Source organism: Schistocerca cancellata, chromosome 7 (genome assembly GCF_023864275.1).
Source record: "Schistocerca cancellata isolate TAMUIC-IGC-003103 chromosome 7, iqSchCanc2.1, whole genome shotgun sequence".
NCBI lineage: Eukaryota > Metazoa > Arthropoda > Insecta > Orthoptera > Acrididae > Schistocerca > Schistocerca cancellata.
Window position 1 is genome coordinate 185,316,168 of NC_064632.1, and position 23,457 is coordinate 185,339,624.

The 23,457-nt window shown below is 44.7% G+C and overlaps 1 protein-coding gene across 1 annotated transcript in view; it reads right to left on the bottom strand.

Annotated features, from left to right (window-relative positions):
* LOC126091965 (pancreatic triacylglycerol lipase-like) overlaps window positions 1–23,457 on the bottom strand; it is a 185,137-nt gene that overhangs the window by 117,449 nt on the left and 44,231 nt on the right. The window lies entirely within an intron of this gene.

The following is a 23,457-nucleotide window of genomic DNA, read 5'->3' on the forward strand; positions in this document are numbered from 1 at the left end:
AACGATGACGTCAGGATACCTATCAAAAAGGATAGTGTTTGCCGGGCGGTCCAACATCGACAGTCATTGTGTACACTGTCACAGGAGGTGCAATATGGCACAGAGAAGACGCCTACCAGACTCTCTGCAGAGGAGGGCCGTAGGAAAAATGGAAGCACGAGAGTCGCAAACTGATCTGACCCCATGGCTTAATGTGAATCGTTCTGTTGTTTCTCGGCTTTGGTGACAGTTTATAGAGACCGAAACTGTATCCCGAAGACCAGGGCAGGACCAGGACAGGAGGTGTGATATCAGAGAGAACCGTTATTTGGCTGTAAGCGCACGATGGTACCGCCTTAGTTCTGCTTGGTAACTGGCATCTGATCTTGCTGCATCTGCTGGACGTGTTGTATCGATGCAAACGATATACATAAGGCTTCGACAGAGTGCCCTTTACTGTCGAAGACCTGCTGTATGTGTACCTCTGATGCATCTTTACCGAAGGGAACGTCTAGAGTGGAGCCGTCAATACGTTACTCTGGGCCAATATTCTTTTCACAGATGAGTCCCCATTTGGTTTGGAGAGTGATTCTCGACGGATTCGCATCTGGAGGGACCCAAATATTGCGGAAAGAGACTGATCTAGAGGAGAATCCCTAATGGTGTGGGCAGGGATTATGTTGACCACTCGAACATCTCTTCATGAAATTGTACAGGTGAATCGACAAGGTTTAACAGCTGTCAGGTACGTGACGAGATTCTGGGGCCAGATGTGTAGTTGTTGCTAGGTACTGTGGGCCCAGACTTCGTAGTGATGGACAGCAATGTTCGACCTCATAGAGCACAGGTGACTGATGTTTTCTTCGAAACGGAAAATATTGTACACGTGGCGTTGCTAACTCGCTCTCCAGATTTGAATCCCATAAAGAATGTCTGGGACGCACTGTGGGGACAGGTTGCATCACGTCAGCATCCACTAACCATTCTCCAAGACTTGCGAGCTTCTTTACAGGAAGATTGGGCGTTATTGCCTGAACATGAGATTGATGACGTCATTCACTGCATGTCTCGTCGTTGTCAGGCGTATATTGCTACCAGATGCGGCCGCACCCCACACTGAGCACATTAACCAGTTGTTGGAACTTGCGTGCAAACCTTTTACCTTGGATTAAACGAAGAACATTTTAGGCTACTGTTACGCATCTTGGAGCTGTTTACGGTCTATATTCTTTGTATTGTTTCTACATTACTATCATCTGTTGACGCTGTTCTGTGGCAAAATAGACCCAACTTCGTAAAATTTCTGTTTGCTGCTTTAATTATGGACACCAGTGTAGATAGAACTGCTTCACCCCTACGGAAGGTAGCGAAAGAAATACGTAATGAGACGCAGAGAAATGACACTTCAAAGACAATTATTACACTGAAGTTACTGCGATTCATGATGGTCCCCTGGACATTACAAAAGTTGGGACATGGTTCTTAATAGGGTGTGTGAACACCACGGACGGGAGTGCATGATCTGGAACGTATTCCTATTCTGCCCACAAGGTAAGCAAGGAGTTTCTCTAGTTGGGACACCCACAACTGTTATTCACTATCAATTATAAAGCCACTATAGTTGCAAAATTATGTATTTAAAAAGCACTAACCTATCTGAACTGAGGTTCATATAGGTTAAAATATTTCAAAATAGTGCATCTCTGGTACATGCCCTTCACACAGTATCCTCTTCAGTCATAGCCCTGAAATTTTAACTTTGGGTTGTGGTTCGTACTGGTCTAGCGGGTATCAATGCAGCATTGTGTTCGTAAGACCGCCTTTCTGTATTCATGCAAATCCGTGTGTGGCGGCCCCCTATGCCCGGACCATTGTCTTCCTGTGTGAGAAGCCTTCTGACAGGCCTAGGACTGAAGAGGATATCCTGTGTATGCTGTATACCAGGGAGGCAGTATTTTAACCTCAGTTATGCATCCCTTGTGGGCTCACATTTTAATATGCACCTAAAAATGGGATACAAGTCCTGAATTCAGGTTGTGCTTTCCTTTTTAGAAATAAATAATTTTTACAACTGTAGTGGATTTTATAATTAATGATAAATAACAGTTCTGGGTGTCCCATCAAGAGAAACTCCTTACCAGCCTTGAGGGCAGAATAGAAGTACCTTCCAGAGCACGCACTGCCGTCCGTGGTGATCACACGCCCTATTAAGAACCATGTCCCGCCATCCTGATTTAGGTTTTACGTGATTTCCCTAAATCGCTCCAGGCAAATGCCGGGATGGTTCCTTTGAAAGGGCACGGCAGACTTCCTTCCCCGTCCTTCCCTAATCCGATGAGACCGATGACCTCGCTGTTTGGTTCTTCCCCCCAAACAATCCATGTCCCGCCTTTTGTAATGGGATCATCATGAAAGGCGGTGACGTTAGTGTACTTATTGTCTTTGAATTGCTGTTCGTCTCATTGCGCATTTCTTTCAGTTTCCTTCTGCAATATACTGTAGAAGTTCTATCCATAAATGGTCCAAGCCTCATCGAGATATGTTGTTTGGTAGTGACACGCCATGAGAAAGTTAATTTCGTCCTTAAGCTTTGCACATCAACGCAGCTGCAGAGCCTCTCGACCAATAATGCCTCGCGACTGCAGTTCCCTGCCGACCAAGAGCAATTTGTCGTTGTGTCGTATTAAAGAATAACTGCTGACTTTTTATTTATTTGCACCTGAAGATGGGGGATATATGTCCTGAAACTACGTTGGGCCTTTCTTTTTACAAACAAACAATTTTTACAGTTGAAGCAGATTTCATCATTAATAGTTCAAATGGTTCAAATGGCTCTGAGCACTATGGGACTCAACTGCTGTGGTCATAAGTCCCCTAGAACTTAGAACTACTTAAACCTAACTAACCTAAGGACAGCACACAACACCCAGCCATCACGAGGCAGAGAAAATCCCTGACCCTGCCGGGAATCGAACCCGGGAACTCGGGCGTGGGAAGCGAGAACGCTACCGCACGACCACGAGATGCGGGCCTTCATCATTAATAGTAAGGAATTCTTGTGGTAGGGCGATCTGTTCCTCCGCCAGCGCGCTTGGCATCTGTTGGACGGCCATTGGAACTCGAAGTGTTGCAATATGCCTCCACAACGCATCCCACGCGTGCTTGATGGGTTTTAAGTCGGTAAAACGGGTAGCCAAGCATATTCACCGAATATCTTCTCGTTCCAAGAGCGCCTCCATCTGTAGTGTTCGATGCGGTTGCGCAGTTTTCATCCATAAAAATGAAGCCAGAGCCGAATGCACCCCTGCAAAGACGCACATAGGAAACGAGTACAGCCTCACAATAACGTTGACAGGTGATTGTGCCCTATTCAGAGACTCGGAGATCAGTGTGTTCATGCAACATCGTGCCTCCCCACACCATAATAACTAGACCACCAAAACCAACATATTTGACAGTGCTGGACATAGTCATACGTCAAGAAGTAGGAACATGTAATTCTTTCTAAGTATGCTCCAAGTTTCGTCAACTTATCTTACTTCCCATAACACATCATGCGAAATTCTGTACACCAGTGTACATCTCCACCGTCCGCCCAAAAAGTTCCGAGACTGATTTTATTCTTGGCGTATAAGCGACTTCAGCACAGTATCTACGGCAGCAGCTTGAACTAACAACTGTAAACAAAAGATGTGTAATGGGCGTGCCTCCATAGTGTGTCAACGTTCTTGTGTTACTAGTCGCAGCAGAGCATCGTCTCTAAATCATATGCTCAAGACATTCTCCAGATCGTTTTGAAGAAGAAAAAATGTGTGCAAAGTTTGTGTCATACGCCTTGACTGCCGAACAAAACAACGACACGTGGACGCCTGCCACGACTTGACTGAAATGCAAGACGTGGTCAGTTCCTTTCTGAAAAAAAAAAAAAAAATCATCACAGGTGACGAGCGTTGGTGTTATCAAGATGAACCTACCACAAAACGTCAAAGTGCATAAATTCACATGAAGAGTGAACGCTTTGATGACAGAACCGACATTCAAGCCACTGTGATGCACGAGTTGAGCAACATCAAAAAACTACTTTTCGGAAAGTTGTACATGGTTGTATTAACGTTCAGTGCGTTGCACTCTAGTGGAGAGAGACTATAACACCTGAAGCATTAAACCACCATACTAACTTTTTAAAAATCAAATAAAAACGGTTTAGATCGCATTTTCAGATTTTTTATTTGTTAGCAACCACCGGTTTCGACCCTTTCCGCAGACCATCTTCAGACTTTTCACCGCCACCAGCAGCCATAATGGCCGTGTAAAGCCGGAGGATGATTTGAGGAAAGAGCTGAAACCGGTTGCTAATAAATAAAAAATCTGAAAACGCGATAGAGACTGTTTTTATTTGATTTTTAGCATTTTATACCGATCGCTGTGCTCCAATCACAGAAAGTTTTCTAAAATTTTGTATTAACTTTCCTTTATTTTTTGTCAATCCAATGTCGAAACTTTTTGGATTGACGAGGTATACTACGTTGCATGCCTTCTTGCAGCCTGTGGCAGAACTACCATTATCATTCCTCTCTCCCCTTCCGCTACAAGAACGGCAGTTTGTAATCCTTTTTACAAATTGTGAATTATCCGATTTGCCCATCGTGGACATTTCACAAGATGTACGTGAAAGCTAAAAATTTGTTACCTGCTCGTTTTGGAAAGTGCGCTCTCGGAACTTCTGGTGTAAACCTCAGCGTGATGCACAGCGCTTCTGTGGTAGCGTTTGGCACCGAAGTACGTTGAACGACTGGGTAACGCTCCTGCGTCGACTAAACGATGATGTGACGGAGTGCGCCGCTCTTCGCAAGATCTTTTCTCTCCCTATCTTATATTAATCCAACGTGACTAGAGTCCCAGACTGACGGGAAAGAGTCAAGCAGCGGTCTAATGAGATTTTGTACGCAACTTCTTTCTTTGATGAACTACATTTTCTTAGGATTCTTCCAATCAATCTCAACCGGCCATTGGTTTTCCTCCATAATATTCTGTGGCCATTTCATTCGAAGGCCACTACTTGTGGATGTCAATGTAACTTGGTGTACGTTCACACTATCGGTCGGGACACAAACCATTAGCGCTGCAATTCTCTGTGGCAGGTCGAATGGCCACCAGAGAACATTAGTGTTGTTCGTGTTTAGTGATTACCAGGTCTGGTAGGGTATATAAGGGTCATGAACACCATCAGATTCTGAGTGATCACTGTGAAGCACATACAGTAGTACTGTAGTGGTTAATAAAAAAGAAAAAGAGAAGAAAAGAAAAGGTTGAAAATGTGGGAAGAAATGGTGAATAAAAAGAGGGTTATAAAATCTCTAATGACTGTGAAAAAGGGAAAGAATGAAATGCAAATCGGACTTCGTATTACAGAAAAGTTATCGGACTTCGTGATTCGAAAAAGCTATTGTTGGGGTGATCCTTGTGGCGTTTCTGAGCAAAAGTCAAACCAATTTCCACTACAAAAATTATTTGAAAAAGAACAGAGAATAACAAAATGTGATTAACAGGGGGAAATTGCGTAGATAAGAGTTCATCCATTACCATGTTAACATGTCTTCTTTCGTGCGGCGTCCAGGTCTTCAAAAATCTCCTACTTCATTTCTGCGTGAAAAGTAGTAGCTGCTCCGAAATCTTGCAATAGTCCAGCAATCACTAATTTATACAAATCAAAATCGTCTGGAGATTAAATGCAATGTATTTTATGTTGCTGCTTCCATCCTCTGAATTTCATACAAATTTCCACAACACGTCTGCACATCAATAAGTTGTTTTGCGTCTTAATCAGACCAAGACTAGCTAATAAGTTTTTACGTCTGAATTAAGCTTCCGCTCTCAAGAGACAATAGACGGACAGAAAACAAAAGAAGTTACATTTTTAGTACTTTCCTTTTCTTATATATTTTCTCTGCCGTCGAGCGCTCATACAGCTGTGACGGTATAATTTATATCTGAGGGAACGAGTGTAGCGCGGCGAAATTCAAAGTCCCGCTACAGTATGTAAACTGGAGGAGGTCACTGCTGTCAACTGCAGCGGGACATTACGCGGAATCAGCGGCGACGAGCGAAAATGTGTACTGGACTGGGATTCGAACCAAGGATCTCCTGCTTCCTGGGCAGGTGCGTTAGCCACTGCGCCATACGGGACACAGCGCTATCACGACTATCTCAGCACGCCCACCGAGCCATGTCCGAAAGAACAGACATCACACATTCATATAATTGATACGCCTAGCAGGACAATCGATCCACTTCCTTCAGTGCGGATGCACAAATACGTTCGGCCTCCGTGGGAATCTCAGAGTAAAATGGACAGGAACTGCGGATAGGTGGCGTCCGGTGGGAGTGTAGATTGGCCATGAGATGTGCTGAGATAGTCCGCGCAGCTGGATAACGCTGTGTCCCATAAGGTACAGTGGTTAACGCACCTCCCTAGCAAGCAGGAGATCCCCGACTCGAATCCCGATCCGGTACACATTTTCGCTCGTCGCCGCTGATTCCGTGTAATTTCCCTTTGCAGCTGACAGCAGTGATTCCCTTGACTTTACATATAATGTTTCACAGCTGCAGATTCTGTGTGGTATCGGATATACGAAAGAACAGACACCATTCATTTATATAATGGACACAGAGGTGCTGCATCCTCGAGTGAGTAGTGTAACCATCAGCTGATAGAAGGTCGAAAGGGGCCTCATTGTGGGTCTACATTTGGCCGACTTGGTGAATCGTGCATTAACCAGATTTGTGGCTATTAGGATGTGACGGTGATCCATTGTCGGAGTGGATGAGAATATGAAGAGAGGCATACTCATTGTCAGAGTTCCAGTCGACCACGACTGACACCTACTAGGAACGGTCGCCAGATACAATCTAACTCCTTTACATCCACGGCTGCTATGCAAGGACAGTTAATGGAAAGCCTGTAATATTCTGTGTCATCCTGCACCATTGGTCAAAGACTAGAACCAGCCAGAATTGGAAATTACTGTGTGGTGCTGAGGCTGTCGTCAACACATCAAGACCAATGGTTGCGTTTGGAGTGGTGCCGTGACCAGGAAGCATGGACTGCTGGCGTGTGGCGTTGATTTGTGTTCAGCGATGAGTCACGGTTCTTCACTACACCAAATGACCATAGTCGGCGAGTAAGGCGACGACCTGGGAAGAGGTCCCATTCTTTCAGCGTTTCGGAGAGGCACAGCCAGTTACTCCTGGCGTCTTGGAGTGGGGAACCATCGTGTATGACTACTGGTCGCGGCTGGTCGTGATTGAGGGAACTCTGACGGCGTAATGGCTCGTCACAGACATATTGCGTCCTCATGTGTTATCTGTCATGCAGCAGTATCGTGGCTCGTCAACGCATGATACGTGTCTCTACGAGCTGTCTGGATGTAAATGTCGTGTGACTAGGGCCTCCCGTCGGGTAGACCGTTCGCTGGGTGCAAGTCTTTCGATTTGACGCCACTTCGGCGACTTGCGCGTCGATGGGGATGAAATGATGATGATTAGGACAACACAACACCCAGTCCCTGAGTAGAGGAAATCTCCGACCAAGCCGGGAATTGAACACGGGCTCTTAGGATTGACATTCTGTAGCGCTGACCACTCAGCTACCGGGGGCGGACAACTGTCTGGATGATGTAGAGGTTCTCCTCAGGCCAGCAAGATTCTGAGATCTGTCTCCGATGGAACATGTGTGGTACCAGCTGAGCATCCAACTCATTCCCAGTGTCTGTATCCAGGATATTACAGACCAGGTACAACAGTTTATTGGACAACTTGCCCCAGAAGAGTATAAAACGTCTTCATAATACCCTTCCCAAAAGAGTCGTTCCATGCCTCCAGACCAGAGAGGGTACAAAGTCATACCGATAATTGGACTCACTACAGAGATCTTTGTAAATTCGACTCGATTTTGTAGTCGCTGAGGAAACAACGTGTACCCCAGCAGACGCCAAATTGCCGCCAGCGGTCCTTGGAAAACAGTGATAGGAATAGAGCTGAAGCAGTTTCGAGGAACATGATTGCTCCGTTGAGAGGAATCATCACCTTGGATAGGGGTGCAAACAGCCTTGATGGCTGAAGGGCTTTGCTCGCGAATTCCGGAGGACAGTCGAAAATGAAGGATGGAAGACTAGGGCTTTAATGTTGCGTCGAACAACGAGGTCATTAGAGTCGAAACGCAAACCCCGGTTACGGAAGGATGGGGAAAGAATCGGCCATGGCCGTCGTGCAAAAAGTATTTCCGCCGCACATGATAATGTGGCTTGCGGTACGTAAATCTAGGTTTAGAAGTAGTTCATGGAGCACATATGCTCCTGGAATGAATTTGATACCACATATTAAGTCGGTAGAATGATTGTACATGGTTTCTGATTCAATAATGTAAGAGCGGTACCAACTTCCGTGTGCAACAATACTAATCTCTAATCATAGTGCCTTGGTTTCAAAGGCAGTCTGGAACTACTACGTCGTGACTGGTGTGAGGACACTGTAGGACCGTGAGGAACGCTTTCCTGATCCTCCTTACCATAAATATTCCATGTGCAACAGTAGTCTAAGGTCCAGTTTAAGGAAGCACTGACAGGAGGAGGATTGTACATTGTTCACCATGTTTGACAGGGATTGTTTTACTGAAATGTAACATGGGGTGATGCCAGAAGGTGAGGCAGTGACTCGGACTCCGTAACGTGCTCAAGCCATTGTTGTAAACATTGTACTCAGTACGTATGATTCGCGACCGCATGCTGTATCCAATAGTCCCCCTAACTGTCTCACTTGGATTTTCCTCTCTGTACCATTCAATCAAAGTAGGCTGCTAGACTGCGGTTACAACAGTATTGTGTACCACGGATGAGGTCATCACAGTTGGACAGATAGAACAAGGGTGCGCTCGAAGACGTTACTATCTGCTGAAAAGAAGGCCAGCGACATCGTTCACATAGCTACTGACATCTGAGGCGTTTCTGATTTCTGGACAATGAAAGACTATGCAATGGTATATGTGTCAATATTCCAAACATATTTTTTATACATCTTTTATTTTCTACTCATTGGATTTGGACAGGATGTTGTAGACCTTTGTTCTTTTCGGCCATATATACCAGTAGGCCTTAGGTTGGGCAGAAGCTGTTCCCAGTTGGGAATATTTGGGAGCGAAATTCCAGTTTCGGCATTTTGCTCATGAACAAGGGAAACATCCAGAAAACCTTCACCAGAACCGGGGATTGGACCTATTTTTAATTTATTTGTGGAAAATGTAGTCAGTTGTGCGAGACAAAAATAAAACTACTATAGTACAGTTAGTGATGTGTGTCTTTTCAGGAGCAACCTGCGGAAATTTACTGAACTGGGTACACTGGGATGGCTGCACAGTATTATTTCCATTGCAGGCCATTAAAATTGTATCATCAGGAACGATAACAAATAAGGAAATTTATTGTGTGTATGCAGTATAGTAGGACGAATAATGATTAAACCGGCTGGGCATCTAGTCGAGCTTGACCTGGACGACAGAGGTTGGTAGGTCACTCCATTCTGCATCGGCTCTGTGACAAAGTTCATCCGCTGTAGTGGCTGGGAAGTGGTGAGGTGCCAGCCTCTCGACAATACTCGACGAGATGTTTTCAGTAGGTGAGATATCAGCAGAACGTACAGGCCAGTCATGGTCGGTTCAAGAATGTGTTTCCACGTAAGCGACCCTCCTCACCGTTTTTTGCTTTGCGTATCAGTTTTCACTGGTAATTATGATACGCACTGTATATGAAATATGAACTTGGGTGCCCCTCTCAGTTTGGCGTCCCAAGTGGGCACTTGTGTCACTTGGGCCTTATGCCGGCCCTGTGGCCAAGGAAACAGTCGAACACTAGCTCAGGACAGCAGAGGCAACATGTGGTCTTACGTTATCTTGTTGAAAGACAGTATCACGGGCGATCCGAGGACAGGGCACACTTACCGTCCATTACGCGTCAGAAATATAATAGCTGCTGTCAAGAGAGGGACAAGTTGGATACCAAAAGACACGCCGTACCGTCGCGTCAGGGAATGGGTCATGTATTACGAATGCAATGTGGCAACTTCTGTTCTCCTCGGAGCCTGCACAAGTGGATACATCCATCGTGATAACATAAGTACAACCGAAAGTTGTCTACAAAGACGACGTAGGGTCATTCCTGTTGTCAGTGTTGTCATTGGGAGCACCACTGTCGGTTTGTATCTCTCTGCAGCCGCGTCAACGACTGCCGACAGTCCGTGGTGCTCCAGAAGTCGTCGCACTATCCACGTGGATTCGTATCTTGCTGCAAACAACCTCGTTTTGTGACACGAGGTACTTGGCGCGGTTGCTTGCTTCTGTACAACGGAACGATCTATGTCTCTCTGGCGCTAGTAGTCTGGGACTGATGAGATCCTGTACGGCGTTGAGAATGGCTCTCCTGAACAAATAGACTCCACTTTCGCATGCCAGACGTGTGATCCCGACCGACGCGAGTTGCAGTATCGAGGAACGACAACCCGATACCTCGATGTCTATATCTGCAAGGTGACCCAAAGTTCCGTTAACGTATGAAAACCCACTAATTCACGGAATAACATAGGTGGAAAGGCGAAACTTGATACAAATGCCTGAAATGACACGGAGTTTTATTTAAAGCAAAAATGAGTACAAAACTGGCCAAAAGATGGCACTGGAGTGCAACACGTCACCCAAACTCCTTTGGTTGACAAAGTCACGATTTGGTGTGGATTTATTATATCAGTCATGATCAGTCCGTTTTCCGGCGAGAAAATTAGAGGTGCTGCTTTTCAAACCGTCAGCGTGACGGGTGCGAAGTACGCTGAAATGCCACATAATCGCATCGTCCCTAGCCTAGTTGAGAAACACCTGCTAGAAGGCACGACTTTAACGCACGATGACGCTGCACCCACATTGCTACACTACTGGCCATTAAAATTGCTACACCACGAAGATGACGTGCTACAGACGCGAAATTTAACCGACAGGAAGAAGATGCTATGATACGCAAATGATTAGCTTTTCCGAGCATTCACACAAGGTTGGCGCCGGTGGCGACACCTACAACGTGCTGACATGGGGAAAGTTTCCAACCGATTTCTCATACACAAACAGCAGTTGACCGGCGTTGCCTGGTGAAACGTTGTTGTGATGCTTCGTGTAAGGCGGAGAAATGCGTACCATCACGTTTCCGACGTTGATAAAGGTCGGATTGTAGCCTATCGCGATTGCGGTTTGTCGTATCGCGACATTGCTGCTCGCGTTGGTCGAGATCCAATGACTGTTAGCAGAATATTGAATCGGTGGGTTCAGGAGGGTAATACGGAACGCCGTGCTGGATCCCAACGGCCTCGTATCACTAACAGTCGAGATAACAGGCATCTCATCCGCATGGCTGTAACGGATCGTGCAGCCGCCTATCGATCCCTGAGTCAACAGATGGGGACGTTTGGAAGACAACAACCATCTACACGAACAGTTCGACGACGTTTGCAGCAGCATGGACTATCAGCTCGGAGACCATGTCTGTGGTTACCCTTGACGCTGTATCACAGACAGGAGCGCCTGCGATGGTGTACTCAACGACGAACCTGCGTGCACGAATGGCAAAACTTCATTTTTTCGGATGAATCCAGGTTCTGTTTACAACATCATGATGGTCGCATCCGTGTTTGGCGACATCGCGGTGAACGCACATTGGAAGCATGTATTCGTCATCGCCATACTGGCGTATCACCTGGCGTGATGGTATGGGGTGCCATTGGTTACACGTCTCGGTCACCTCTTGTTCGCATTGACGGCACTTTGAACAGTGAACGTTACATTTCAGATGTGTTACGACGCGTGGCTCTACCCTTCATTCGATCCCTGCGAAACCCTACATTTCAGCAGGATAATGCACGACCGCTGTTGCAGGTCCTGTACGGGCATTTCTGGATACAGAAAATGTTCGACTGCTGCCCTGGCCAGCACATTCTCCAGATCTCACACCAATTGAAAACGTCTGGTCAATGGTGGCCGAGCAACTGGCTCGTCACAATAAGCATATTTTCGAGAGGACATGTTTTTGTTAAACAGGCGGAAATCAATTTTGCCTAGTTCCTTATAATAAGTTAACAAGGTAAAAATTTTATACAAATAAATATACTAATTCTATCATTATTACAATAATTTTAAAACTAAATTAATAATCTTAAAAAAAACCTAAAATATTTATAAAATCAAAATAAAAAATAATGAACTAAAACGTAATCTTCAAGATAGTTGGTTTAAAGCTTACAATTATATTTTTAAAAACAAATTATAGGTTATTAACTTCAAAGCTTATCCCTTAAAAAATAAATAAGTTAATATTTATACTTAAAAATTAAATAAAAACAATTAACTTCAAAAAATTAAATTTTTTCTTAAGAAACGAGATATCTTAGGAAACGATTAACATCTCCTTTCTATAAATAATTTAATAATAATTGTGATACATTAACTATAAATTATTTATAAATCAACCCAAATCGAGACAAGTAAAATAAATACTAAAATTTTGATAAACCCTGATACAAAAGGTACAATAAATAAAATCTACTTTAAAAAATTTAAAATAATATTTCATAAAACATTTACATTACCAATGCACTATAATTTAAAAAATCAATTCTATAAAATATACTAAGACAAAATTCCAACAAAATTATTTTTATTAAATAATTAAATAAACGAAGAATAAATATAGTAAAATAAATAATCAAGATATCCTGATTTGCACAGAAAAATTTTCAGTGTAAGTGAAACACTTTACTAATAAGTTATATCTTGAACCTCTTCCTAGATACACTTTCCAGTACATCTACTATGTTACGACTTATCTCATCTAAATCGAAGCTACCTTAAAATAATCAAAATAGGATAATCAATAATGAGAGCGACGGGTGATGTGTACACATCTCAGAGCCAATATCAGTTAAATTAAATAAATTAAATTACTATCAAATCCACCTTCATTAACAGTATTTCACCATCAAATCCGTTATAAACAAAAATCTATTGTAACCCACCTCCTCTTAACTATAAGCTGCACCTTGACCTGAAATATTTTATAATTATAAATCTTGAGAATTATAAATCTAGTCACTACTCTTGATGGACTGTGGTATCGTGTTGAAGCTGCATGGGCAGCTGTACCTGTACACGCCATCCAAGCTCTGTTTGACTGAATGCCCAGGCGTATCAAGGCCGTTATTATGGCCAAAGGTGGTTGTTCTCGGTACTGATTTCTCAGAATCTATGGACCCAAATTGCGGGAAAATGTAATCACGTGTCAGTTCAAGTATAATATATATGTCCAAAGAATACCCGTTTATCATCTACATTTCTTCTTGGCGTAGCAATCTTAATGGCCAGTAGTGTACGTGTATGAAAGATCTCTTGCGCACATCGTTTGGTGATGATTGCCTGCTGAGCCGTCTTTTCCGTCATGCTTGGCCTCACCTGTTTCCAGAGATCAACTGGTGTGATTATTGGTTGTGGGGTTACACGAAGTTGCAAGTCTACACTACCGTCCGACCTTATTAGGGATGCTAAAAGATAAACATCCGACGGCAATTTCTCACCATACCTACTGATATGCTGTACAGTGATTTCACAACATTGTCCCTCGATTACAGATATTATTGATGAATGACAGGCGACATATTGAGCATTCGTTAGAGTGACGTCAACTTTGCTAGAAATGTGTTGTTATGTTAATTACTACTTTTGTATCACACGAGGCGCCATCTGTTGGTCGTTTTGTGCACTATGTAAGTGGGCTGCCTCTGTGTTGGCAGCACTGAGCAGCGCTTTGCTTTGGATCTCTGACTGCGCTTTCTTTGAAAGAGACTCTGTGGCTGGCTGGACTCGTTGTTGGAAGTTAATCACCAGTGGTGTTGTGCAGCTGGAAGTTAGTCTCCAGCAGTGATGGAAGTACTGCTGGGGAGTTGGAGGTGAACAGCCAGCAGTGATGGATGTTAAAAGTGAGAAGTTAGCATTGATAGAGGATAGAGGTCTGAAGTGTTAGCATAGGCCAACGATTTGGAAGTATCCGACTTGGAGATTGAAAATTCGATTTATATTCGTGTTTGAGCTGGATGTCACATTATTAAGGTAAAAAATACATTAACTGGTTTGCAACAAAATCTTTCCTTTGCCAACCACATGCCTATTAATAGTTAGTGGCTTTAGTAGTTAGAATCTTTTATTTAGCTGACAGTATTGACGCTCGCTGTGTTGCAGTAATTCGCGTAATGAAGATTTATGTGAGGTAAGTGCTTAATGAGATGTATAGGTTAGTGTTAAGATTTCTTCTTAGTCAGGGCCATTCTTTTGAATTAATTATTTGAAGTCAACTTCTTTATTTCAATAAACCTCATGTCACTTCATGCGTATGTGTCAATTTTTACCTCTCTACCCACACTATTCCGTGAAGCATTCAATTTTCAAATGTTAACAGACTTTTTGGTCACTCTGTGCGTACGCATTTATAGTGTGAAAGTTACGGTGTGTAGCAGATGGTACCACTACCTTTTCTGTTCCATTCAAAATTGACACGTGGGAACGACGACTGTCGATAATCCTCCATATAAGCTCTGATTTCACTGAGGCTCCAACACTATTCACTAGGTTAAAAAATGGTTCAAATGGCTCTGAGCACTAAAGGACTTAACATCGGAGGTCATCGGTCCCCTAGAATTTAGAACTACTTAAAGCTAACTATCCTAAGGACATCACACACATCCATGCGCGAGGCAGGATTCGAACCTGCGACCGCAGCAGCCGGGCGGTTCCGGACTGAGGCGCCTAGAACCGCTCAGCCACCGCGGCCGGCTAAAAACTAGGTGATTAATACAAAAACGGAAAGCAGTAACGGCCGTATAATACTCTCTTGGCGTAATCACAGATCTGGACCAATACTCAATAAGCTCGTATTTTGTTCATTAGACGATAGTACGTAACTTAAACGAATGCCTACCGGAAGTCAAGTAACAAGACATCAACTTGCCTTTGTATAAGACATCCAGGATTTCCTGTACGGAGAGAGCGAGCTGCGTTTTGCAGGGTCTCTGTTTGTGAAGTCCATGTTGCTTTTATAGAGGAGAGTTTCGTTCTCTGAAACCTTTATTTAAAATCTGAGTAATCTGCAATTTTTTCCATTTGTTAGTTACTAGTTACATACATTAAACTACTGCTAGAAGGGGACCAAGCTCTTTCCTATAGCATCCATTGAACCTCATGCCAATGTCATTCAGTCCATTTGCCTTTTCACTGTTGAGCAGTTTTAGTTGATTTTCCATTCTGCGTTCGCTTATCGCAATATCTGCCATTTCGACGTCCGTGAGATGAATCAAAAGAGGCACAATATTGCAGTCTTCTGCCGTGAAACAATTTCGGAAGACCGAAGTAAGTATTTCCATCCACTGCGATCCTCCATTTCGGTGCCACTACGGTCTCTGAGCGAATGAATAGATGATTTCGATTCGCTTACTGACGTTACATCAGACGAAAACTTCTTAAGATTTTTAATCAGATCGTGTGGCGAAATATTACTTTCACATTCACTGGATGTTTCTCGAATTATTCTCCTTGTGCTCATTTTCTCTTCATTCAGATTTTGTTTGCCTACTAGGCTATGCCTTCATTTTAATCTCATTAATTTCCTAGCAACTTCGTAACACGGCTATTGAACCGATGTGGGTCTTTTTCATATTTCACAACCTTGCCCGGCACATACTTGCCTAATAAGGCGTAATATAGAAAACTTTTGAGTTTTCTCTGTATGTGTTCCATATCCTCGTCCTCGGCCACCATCCTGCTGTAGTCAAATTCTGACAGGTGTTGGTAGACGCACACTATCTATCAAAAGTATACGGACACCCATATGAATCCGCAGTTGACCACTAGATGTCACTAGAAGTGGACCCGCCAGTATAAAAGGAGGTGGGGAGAATTGTATTCTCAGCAGAGAAGCGGCAATTGCAGAGTGGGTCGGTCAAGAGAGCTGAATCACTTCGAACGTAGACTAGTCATTGGATGTAACCTGAGTAAAAACTCCTTCAGTGGCATTTCAACAGTTCTAAAAGCTCAGGTCGACTGTTGGTGAAGTGGCTATGCGAAGAAACAACCACATCTAAATCAAGACCAGGTAGACCTCATGTGTTGACAGACAGGCATTGTGGAGCATTACGGATGTAGGGTGTAAAAAATAGCATGAAATCAGCGTAAGGAACCGCTCTTGTGTTCCGAAGTGCTACCAGCAATACAGATGGCTCAATGGTTGTGCGTTAGCAAGTTAAAAAGAATGGGTACAATGGCCGATCAGCTCAGCATAAGCCACACATTTCTGTAGTCATTGGAAGGTGACGAGGTGGCGCAAAGAGTGAGGCCACCAGGCAATGGATAACTGAAGATGAGTTATTGGCAGTGATATAGCACGCTATACCCTGTGGAAATCCGACAGAAGGGTCTGGGCTTGGCAAATGCCTGGATATCGTTACCTGCCATCACGTGTAGTGCCAACAGTAGAGTGGTTTTACGGCATAGGGGTGTTTTCCGTTGTTATGCCGTGGTTTCTGGACTGCGCTTAAGAAACAGGAGATCGGATACTTTTTATCGGATAGTGTCTATCCTTCTTGCACGAGGCATTACACGATCTCCTCACACGCAATCAACATAAAAGTGCGATTTCTGAAAGAGAAAAGCGCTGCGTAATCTTTCCTTGTGTACAGAATATGGAAGACGTTACTCTTACTTACTTTGTGCGATTGCGCTGAAATGTCAATCATTTGCTTACACCATCGAGTAGTATACTTATCGCGAATTAGAATTTTGTTGCATGCCCTTGTCGTAGTCTTGCAATTTTAATTTTTTTCTCCTTTATTTTAAATTCATTCCTCATACGAGGCGGGCCGGCAGCGGCCTACAGACGCCGCTCTTCGGAGAATAGGTACAACGTTAGATACAATAGAAGACAAATAATAGAAAAAAATGCGTAGTAAAACATGATGATAAACGTAACATGACAGATATAAGCCGTTCGACTGAAGGCACTGTGTACACAAAGAAGGTCAACAGTTAAAACAAACGTAGACATCCAGTTGGATACACGAATGTAGAAGGACACCGATGAAAACAGTGTTGCACAAAGTGAAGAAACACTGGCGCACAGAACCACTGTGGTGACGATCATCAGCGAAACAGACACCAACACACCTACATCTACATCTACATTTATACTCCGCAAGCCACCCAACGGTGTGTGGCGGAGGGCACTTTACGTGCCACTGTCATTATCTCCCTTTCCTGTTCCAGTCGCGTATGGTTCGCGGGAAGAACGACTGTCTGAAAGCCTCTGTGCGCGCTCTAATCTCTCTAATTTTACATTCGTGATCTCCTCGGGAGGTATAAGTAGGGGGAAGCAATATATTCGATACCTCATCCAGAAACGCACCCTCTCGAAACCTGGCGAGCAAGCTACACCGCGATGCAGAGCGCCTCTCTTGCAGAGTCTGCCACTTGAGTTTGTTAAACATCTCCGTAACGCTATCACGGTTACCAAATAACCCTGTGACGAAACGCGCCGCTCTTCTTTGGATCTTCTCTATCTCCTCCGTCAACCCGATCTGGTACGGATCCCACACTGATGAGCAATACTCAAGTATAGGTCGAACGAGTGTTTTGTAAGCCACCTCCTTTGTTGATGGACTACATTTTCTAAGGACTCTCCCAATGAATCTCAACCTGGTACCCGCCTTACCAACAATTAATTTTATATGATCATTCCACTTCAAATCGTTCCGCACGCATACTCCCAGATATTTTACAGAAGTAACTGCTACCAGTGTTTGTTCCGCTATCATATAATCATACAATAAAGGATCCTTCTTTCTATGTATTCGCAATACATTACATTTGTCTATGTTAAGGGTCAGTTGCCACTCCCTGCACCAAGTGCCTATCCGCTGCAGATCTTCCTGCATTTCGCTACAATTTTCTAATGCTGCAACTTCTCTGTATACTACAGCATCATCCGCGAAAAGCCGCATGGAACTTCCGACACTATCTACTAGGTCATTTATATATATTGTGAAAAGCAATGGTCCCATAACACTCCCCTGTGGCACGCCAGAGGTTACTTTAACGTCTGTAGATGTCTCTCCATTGAGAACAACATGCTGTGTTCTGTTTGCTAAAAACTCTTCAATCCAGCCACACAGCTGGTCTGATATTCCGTAGGCTCTTACTTTGTTTATCAGACGACAGTGCGGAACTGTATCGAACGCCTTCCGGAAGTCAAGGAAAATGGCATCTACCTGGGAGCCTGTATCTAATATTTTCTGGGTTTCATGAACAAATAATGCGAGTTGGGTTTCACACGATCGCTGTTTCCGGAATCCATGTTGATTCCTACATAGTAGATTCTGAGTTTCCAAAAACGACATGATACTCGAGCAAAAGACATGTTCTAAAATTCTACAACAGATCGACGTCAGAGAGATAGGTCTATAGTTTTGCGCATCTGCTCGACGACCCTTCTTGAAGACTGGGACTACCTGTGCTCTTTTCCAATCATTTGGAACCTTCTGTTCCTCTAGAGACTTGCGGTACACGGCTGTTAGAAGGGGGGCAAGTTCTTTCGCGTACTCTGTGTAGAATCGAATTGGTATCCCGTCAGGTCCAGTGGACTTTCCTCTGTTGAGTGATTCCAGTTGCTTTTCTATTCCTTGGACACTTATTTCAATGTCAGCCATTTTTTCGTTGGTGCGAGGATTTAGAGAAGGAACTGCAGTGCGGTCTTCCTCTGTGAAACAGCTTTGGAAAAAGGTGTTTAGTATTTCAGCTTTACGCTTGTCATCCTCTGTTTCAATGCCATCATCATCCCAGAGTGTCTGGACATGATGTTTCGAGCCACTTACTGATTTAACGTAAGACCAGAACTTCCTAGGATTTTCTGTCAAGTCGGTACCTAGTATTTTACTTTCGAATTCACTGAACGCTTCACGCATAGCCCTCCTTACGCTAACTTTGACATCGTTTAGCTTCTGTTTGTCTGAGAGGTTTTGGCTGCGTTTAAACTTGGAGTGAAGCTCTCTTTGCTTTCGCAGTAGTTTCCTAACTTTGTTGTTGTACCACGGTGGGTTTTTCCCGTCCCTCACAGTTTTGCTCGGCACGTACCTGTCTAAAACGCATTTAACGGTTGCCTTGAACTTTTTCCATAAACACTCAACATTGTCAGTGTCGGAACAGAAATTTTCGTTTTGATCTGTTAGGTAGTCTGAAATCTGCCTTCTATTACTCTTGCTAAACAGATAAACCTTCCTCCCTTTTTTTATATTCCTATTAACTTCCATATTCAGGGATGCTGCAACGGCCTTATGATCACTGATTCCCTGTTCTACACTTACAGAGTCGAAAAGTTCGGGTCTGTTTGTTATCAGTAGGTCCAAGATGTTATCTCCACGAGTCGGTTCTCTGTTTAATTGCTCGAGGTAATTTTCGGATAGTGCACTCAGTATAATGTCACTCGATGCTCTGTCCCTACCACCCGTCCTAAACATCTGAGTGTCCCAGTCTATATCTGGTAAATTGAAATCTCCACCTAAGACCATAACATGCTGAGAAAATTTATGTGAAATGTATTCCAAATTTTCTCTCAGTTGTTCTGCCACTAATGCTGCTGAGTCGGGGGGTCGGTAAAAGGAGCCAATTATTAACCTTGCTCGGTTGTTGAGTGTAACCTCCACCCATAATAATTCACAGGAACTATCCACTTCTACTTCACTACAGGATAAACTACTACTAACAGCGACGAACACTCCGCCACCGGTTGCATGCAATCTATCCTTTCTAAACACCGTCTGTGCCTTTGTAAAAATTTCGGCAGAATTTATCTCTGGCTTCAGCCAGCTTTCTGTACCTATAACGATTTCAGCTTCGGTGCTTTCTATCAGCGCTTGAAGTTCCGGTACTTTACCAACGCAGCTTCGACAGTTTACAATTACAATACCGATTGCTGCTTGGTCCCCGCATGTCCTGACTTTGCCCCGCACCCGTTGAGGCTGTTGCCCTTTCTGCACTTGCCCGAGGCCATCTAACCTAAAAAACCGCCCAGCCCACGCCACACAACCCCTGCTACCCGTGTAGCCGCTTGTTGCGTGTAGTGGACTCCTGACCTATCCAGCGGAACCCGAAACCCCACCACCCTATGGCGCAAGTCGAGGAATCTGCAGCCCACATGGTCGCAGAACCGTCTCAACCTCTGATTCAGACCCTCCACTCGGCTCTGTACCAAAGGTCCGCAGTCAGTCCTGTCGACGATGCTGCAGATGGTGAGCTCTGCTTTCATCCCGCTAGCGAGACTGGCAGTCTTCACCAAATCAGATAGCCGCCGGAAGCCAGAGAGGATTTCCTCCGATCCATAGCGACACACATCATTGGTGCCGACATGAGCGACCACCTGCAGATGGGTGCACCCTGTACCCTTCATGGCATCCGGAAGGACCCTTTCCACATCTGGAATGACTCCCCCCGGTATGCACACGGAGTGCACTTTGGTTTTCTTCCCCTCCCTTGCTGCCATATCCCTAAGGGGCCCCATTACGCGCCTGACGTTGGAGCTCCCAACTACCAGTAAGCCCACCCTCTGCGACTGCCCGGATCTTGCAGACTGAGGGGCAACCTCTGGAACAGGACAAGCAGCCATGTCAGGCTGAAGATCAGTATCAGCCTGAGACAGAGCCTGAAACTGGTTCGTCAGACAAACTGGAGAGGCCTTCCGTTCAGCCCTCCGGAATGTCTTTCGCCCCCTGCCACACCTTGAGACGACCTCCCACTCTACCACAGGTGAGGGATCAGCCTCAATGCGGGCAGTATCCCGGGCAACCACAGTCGTAGTCCGATCGGGGGATGCGTGGGACGAGCTGGCCGTCCCCGACAAACCCCCATCCGGACCCCCACAGTGATGCCCATTGGCAACAGCCTCAAGCTGTGTGACCGAAGCCAACACTGCCTGAAGCTGGGAGCGAAGGGATGCCAACTCAGCCTGCATCCGAACACAGCAGTTGCAGTCCCTATCCATGCTAAAAACTGTGCAAAGAACGTCTGAACTAATCTACAGAGAGCGCAAACAAAACGACACAAAATTGAAGCGGTTATTAAAATACAAGATTGCCTAGTAAATGCAGTAATGCTGCCACTTGTGCACTGCTGACACACTGCTCGGCGGCGGAAGGAGACTACGCGATTTAACACTATTCGAGTACTAAAACGTGATGCTACAACTCTCAAATACTATAATACGCCCGAAATTTATGAATTAAACAATGCAAGTACCAAAAACACGCAAAGAAATTAAGAATTAAACTATGTAACAAATGAGTGAGCTAGGAGTATACGACTTGCTGCTGCAGCTGCTTATCCAACGGCGGCAGGGAGCACACTGACTGTGACCAACCGACACTGGCCGTTCAAAACAAAAACAGTTGACAGACGACTACGCGAATTTACACTATTCAGGTACTAAAACGCGATGCTACAACTCTCAAATACTATAATACGCCCGAAATTTATGAATTAAACAATGCAAGTACCAAAAACACGCAAAGAAATTAAGAATTAAACTATGTAACAAATGAGTGAGCTAGGAGTATACGACTTGCTGCTGCAGCTGCTTATCCAACGGCGGCAGGGAGCACACCAATGAAGGGGGGGGGGGGGGGGGGGGGAGAGCCTGCCACTGGTTGTAGGGGAAAGGCAAGGGGGAGAAGGAAGGGGGTAAGGAGCCAGTGGTAGAAAGAAGGGAGGGGAGGAGGGGAGAGGGTACAGGTTGGAAGTCCGAGGAGTGGGAGGGGAGGAAGAGGGAAACAAAGGAGAGGGGAGGGGGGAGAAAGGAATATGGTGGGGGGTGAAGAGAGGGAGGCTAGAAGGAAAAGGTGGAGGGGGAGGGGGAGTTAGATCTGGTAGGAGGCGTAGATGGAGGGAGCAAGGACATCATGGAGAGCGTGAAGATGGAGAGCAGACGGGATGCAAGAATACAGGCACAGCAACGGGCTTGGGTGGGTGAGGATGGGAGAGACAAGTGGATGTGGAGGATCGAGCTTGTGGGAGGTGTAAAGGATTTGTATCTGTTTGAGGAAAAGGAGAAGGTGCGTGAAGGGAATCAAATCGTAAAGGATCCGCATGGGGGATGGGAGGCGCATACGATAAGTGTGGTGGAGTGCATGTCGTTCGAGGATTTGGTTGGACATATAGTAGGTGGGAGGGGCGGAAATCCAGGTGGGATGGGCATAGCAGAGGATGGGGCAGATGAGTGATTGATAAGTGCAGAGGATAGTGGAGGCGTCCAAACCCCACATTCGGCTGGAGAGGAGTTTAAGGAGACAGAGTCAGGTACATGCCTTGGCTTGGACTGTCTGGAGATGTGGGCTCCAGGAAAACCGGCAGTCGAGGGTGACAACAAGGTGCTTGAGGGTGAGGTTAATGGTGTGGCCATATATGGTTAGGTAAAAATCTAGGAGATCGAGGGTGACACCAAGGTGCTTGAGGGTGAGGGTGAGGTTAATGGGGTGGCCATATATGGTTAAGTAAAAATCTAGGAGACGGAAGGCAGGGGTGGTGTTGCCTACAATGATGGCCTGGGGTTTGGAAGGATGCAATTTTAACAGCCAGCACTGTATTAATGATGTTCAGAGCGCTGTAGGTGCGTTGTTTCACAGTCAGTGAGCAAGGGCCTGCCGACGGCAGCTTCAAGCATAGCCACTTTGTAATTCTGCTCACTTTTGTAGACAGAATATAGAGGTAAGGTGGTATCATTAGCCCCCGTGAGTAATTTGGTCCCCCCTAAATATCTAATAAAGAACACAGCGCATTCTAGTGGTGAATGCATCAGCTACCTGTATTGGTTCGCAGTTTCGCCTGTAGAGCACCCAGCTGCAGTTGTTAGTTTTACCAGCGATCAGCGAGGTTATCTTCTTTTCAACGCCAACAAAAACTTTGTAAGGCAGACATCTGTAGCAGTTATTACTATAGTTTCGCCTGTGAAGGTACTCATTATGATATTTTCCTTCTATTACAAATTTATGAAAGATTATGTTTCAGTATTATTATTACTAAAGAGCTTCTGCTCCATTTTGTGTTGCAAATGCCCCATGAAGAGTTAACGCATAGGAGAAAACAAAAAGGAAATACTTGGGATGTAAAATATATGGTAAGAGCTTTACAGGCACTATCAGAGAAAAAGAATTGGCCTAAAAAAGGCAGCAAAACAGTTTTCTATGCCTAGAGCAACCCTTAAAAGGCTTTTTCATCTTGACTTGACTTTCTAAGAGGCAATACGTCGAAAAATAGGAAGGAAACCAATTTTTTCTGCTGGTTGTGAGACTGATATTTATGTGTAGAACTTT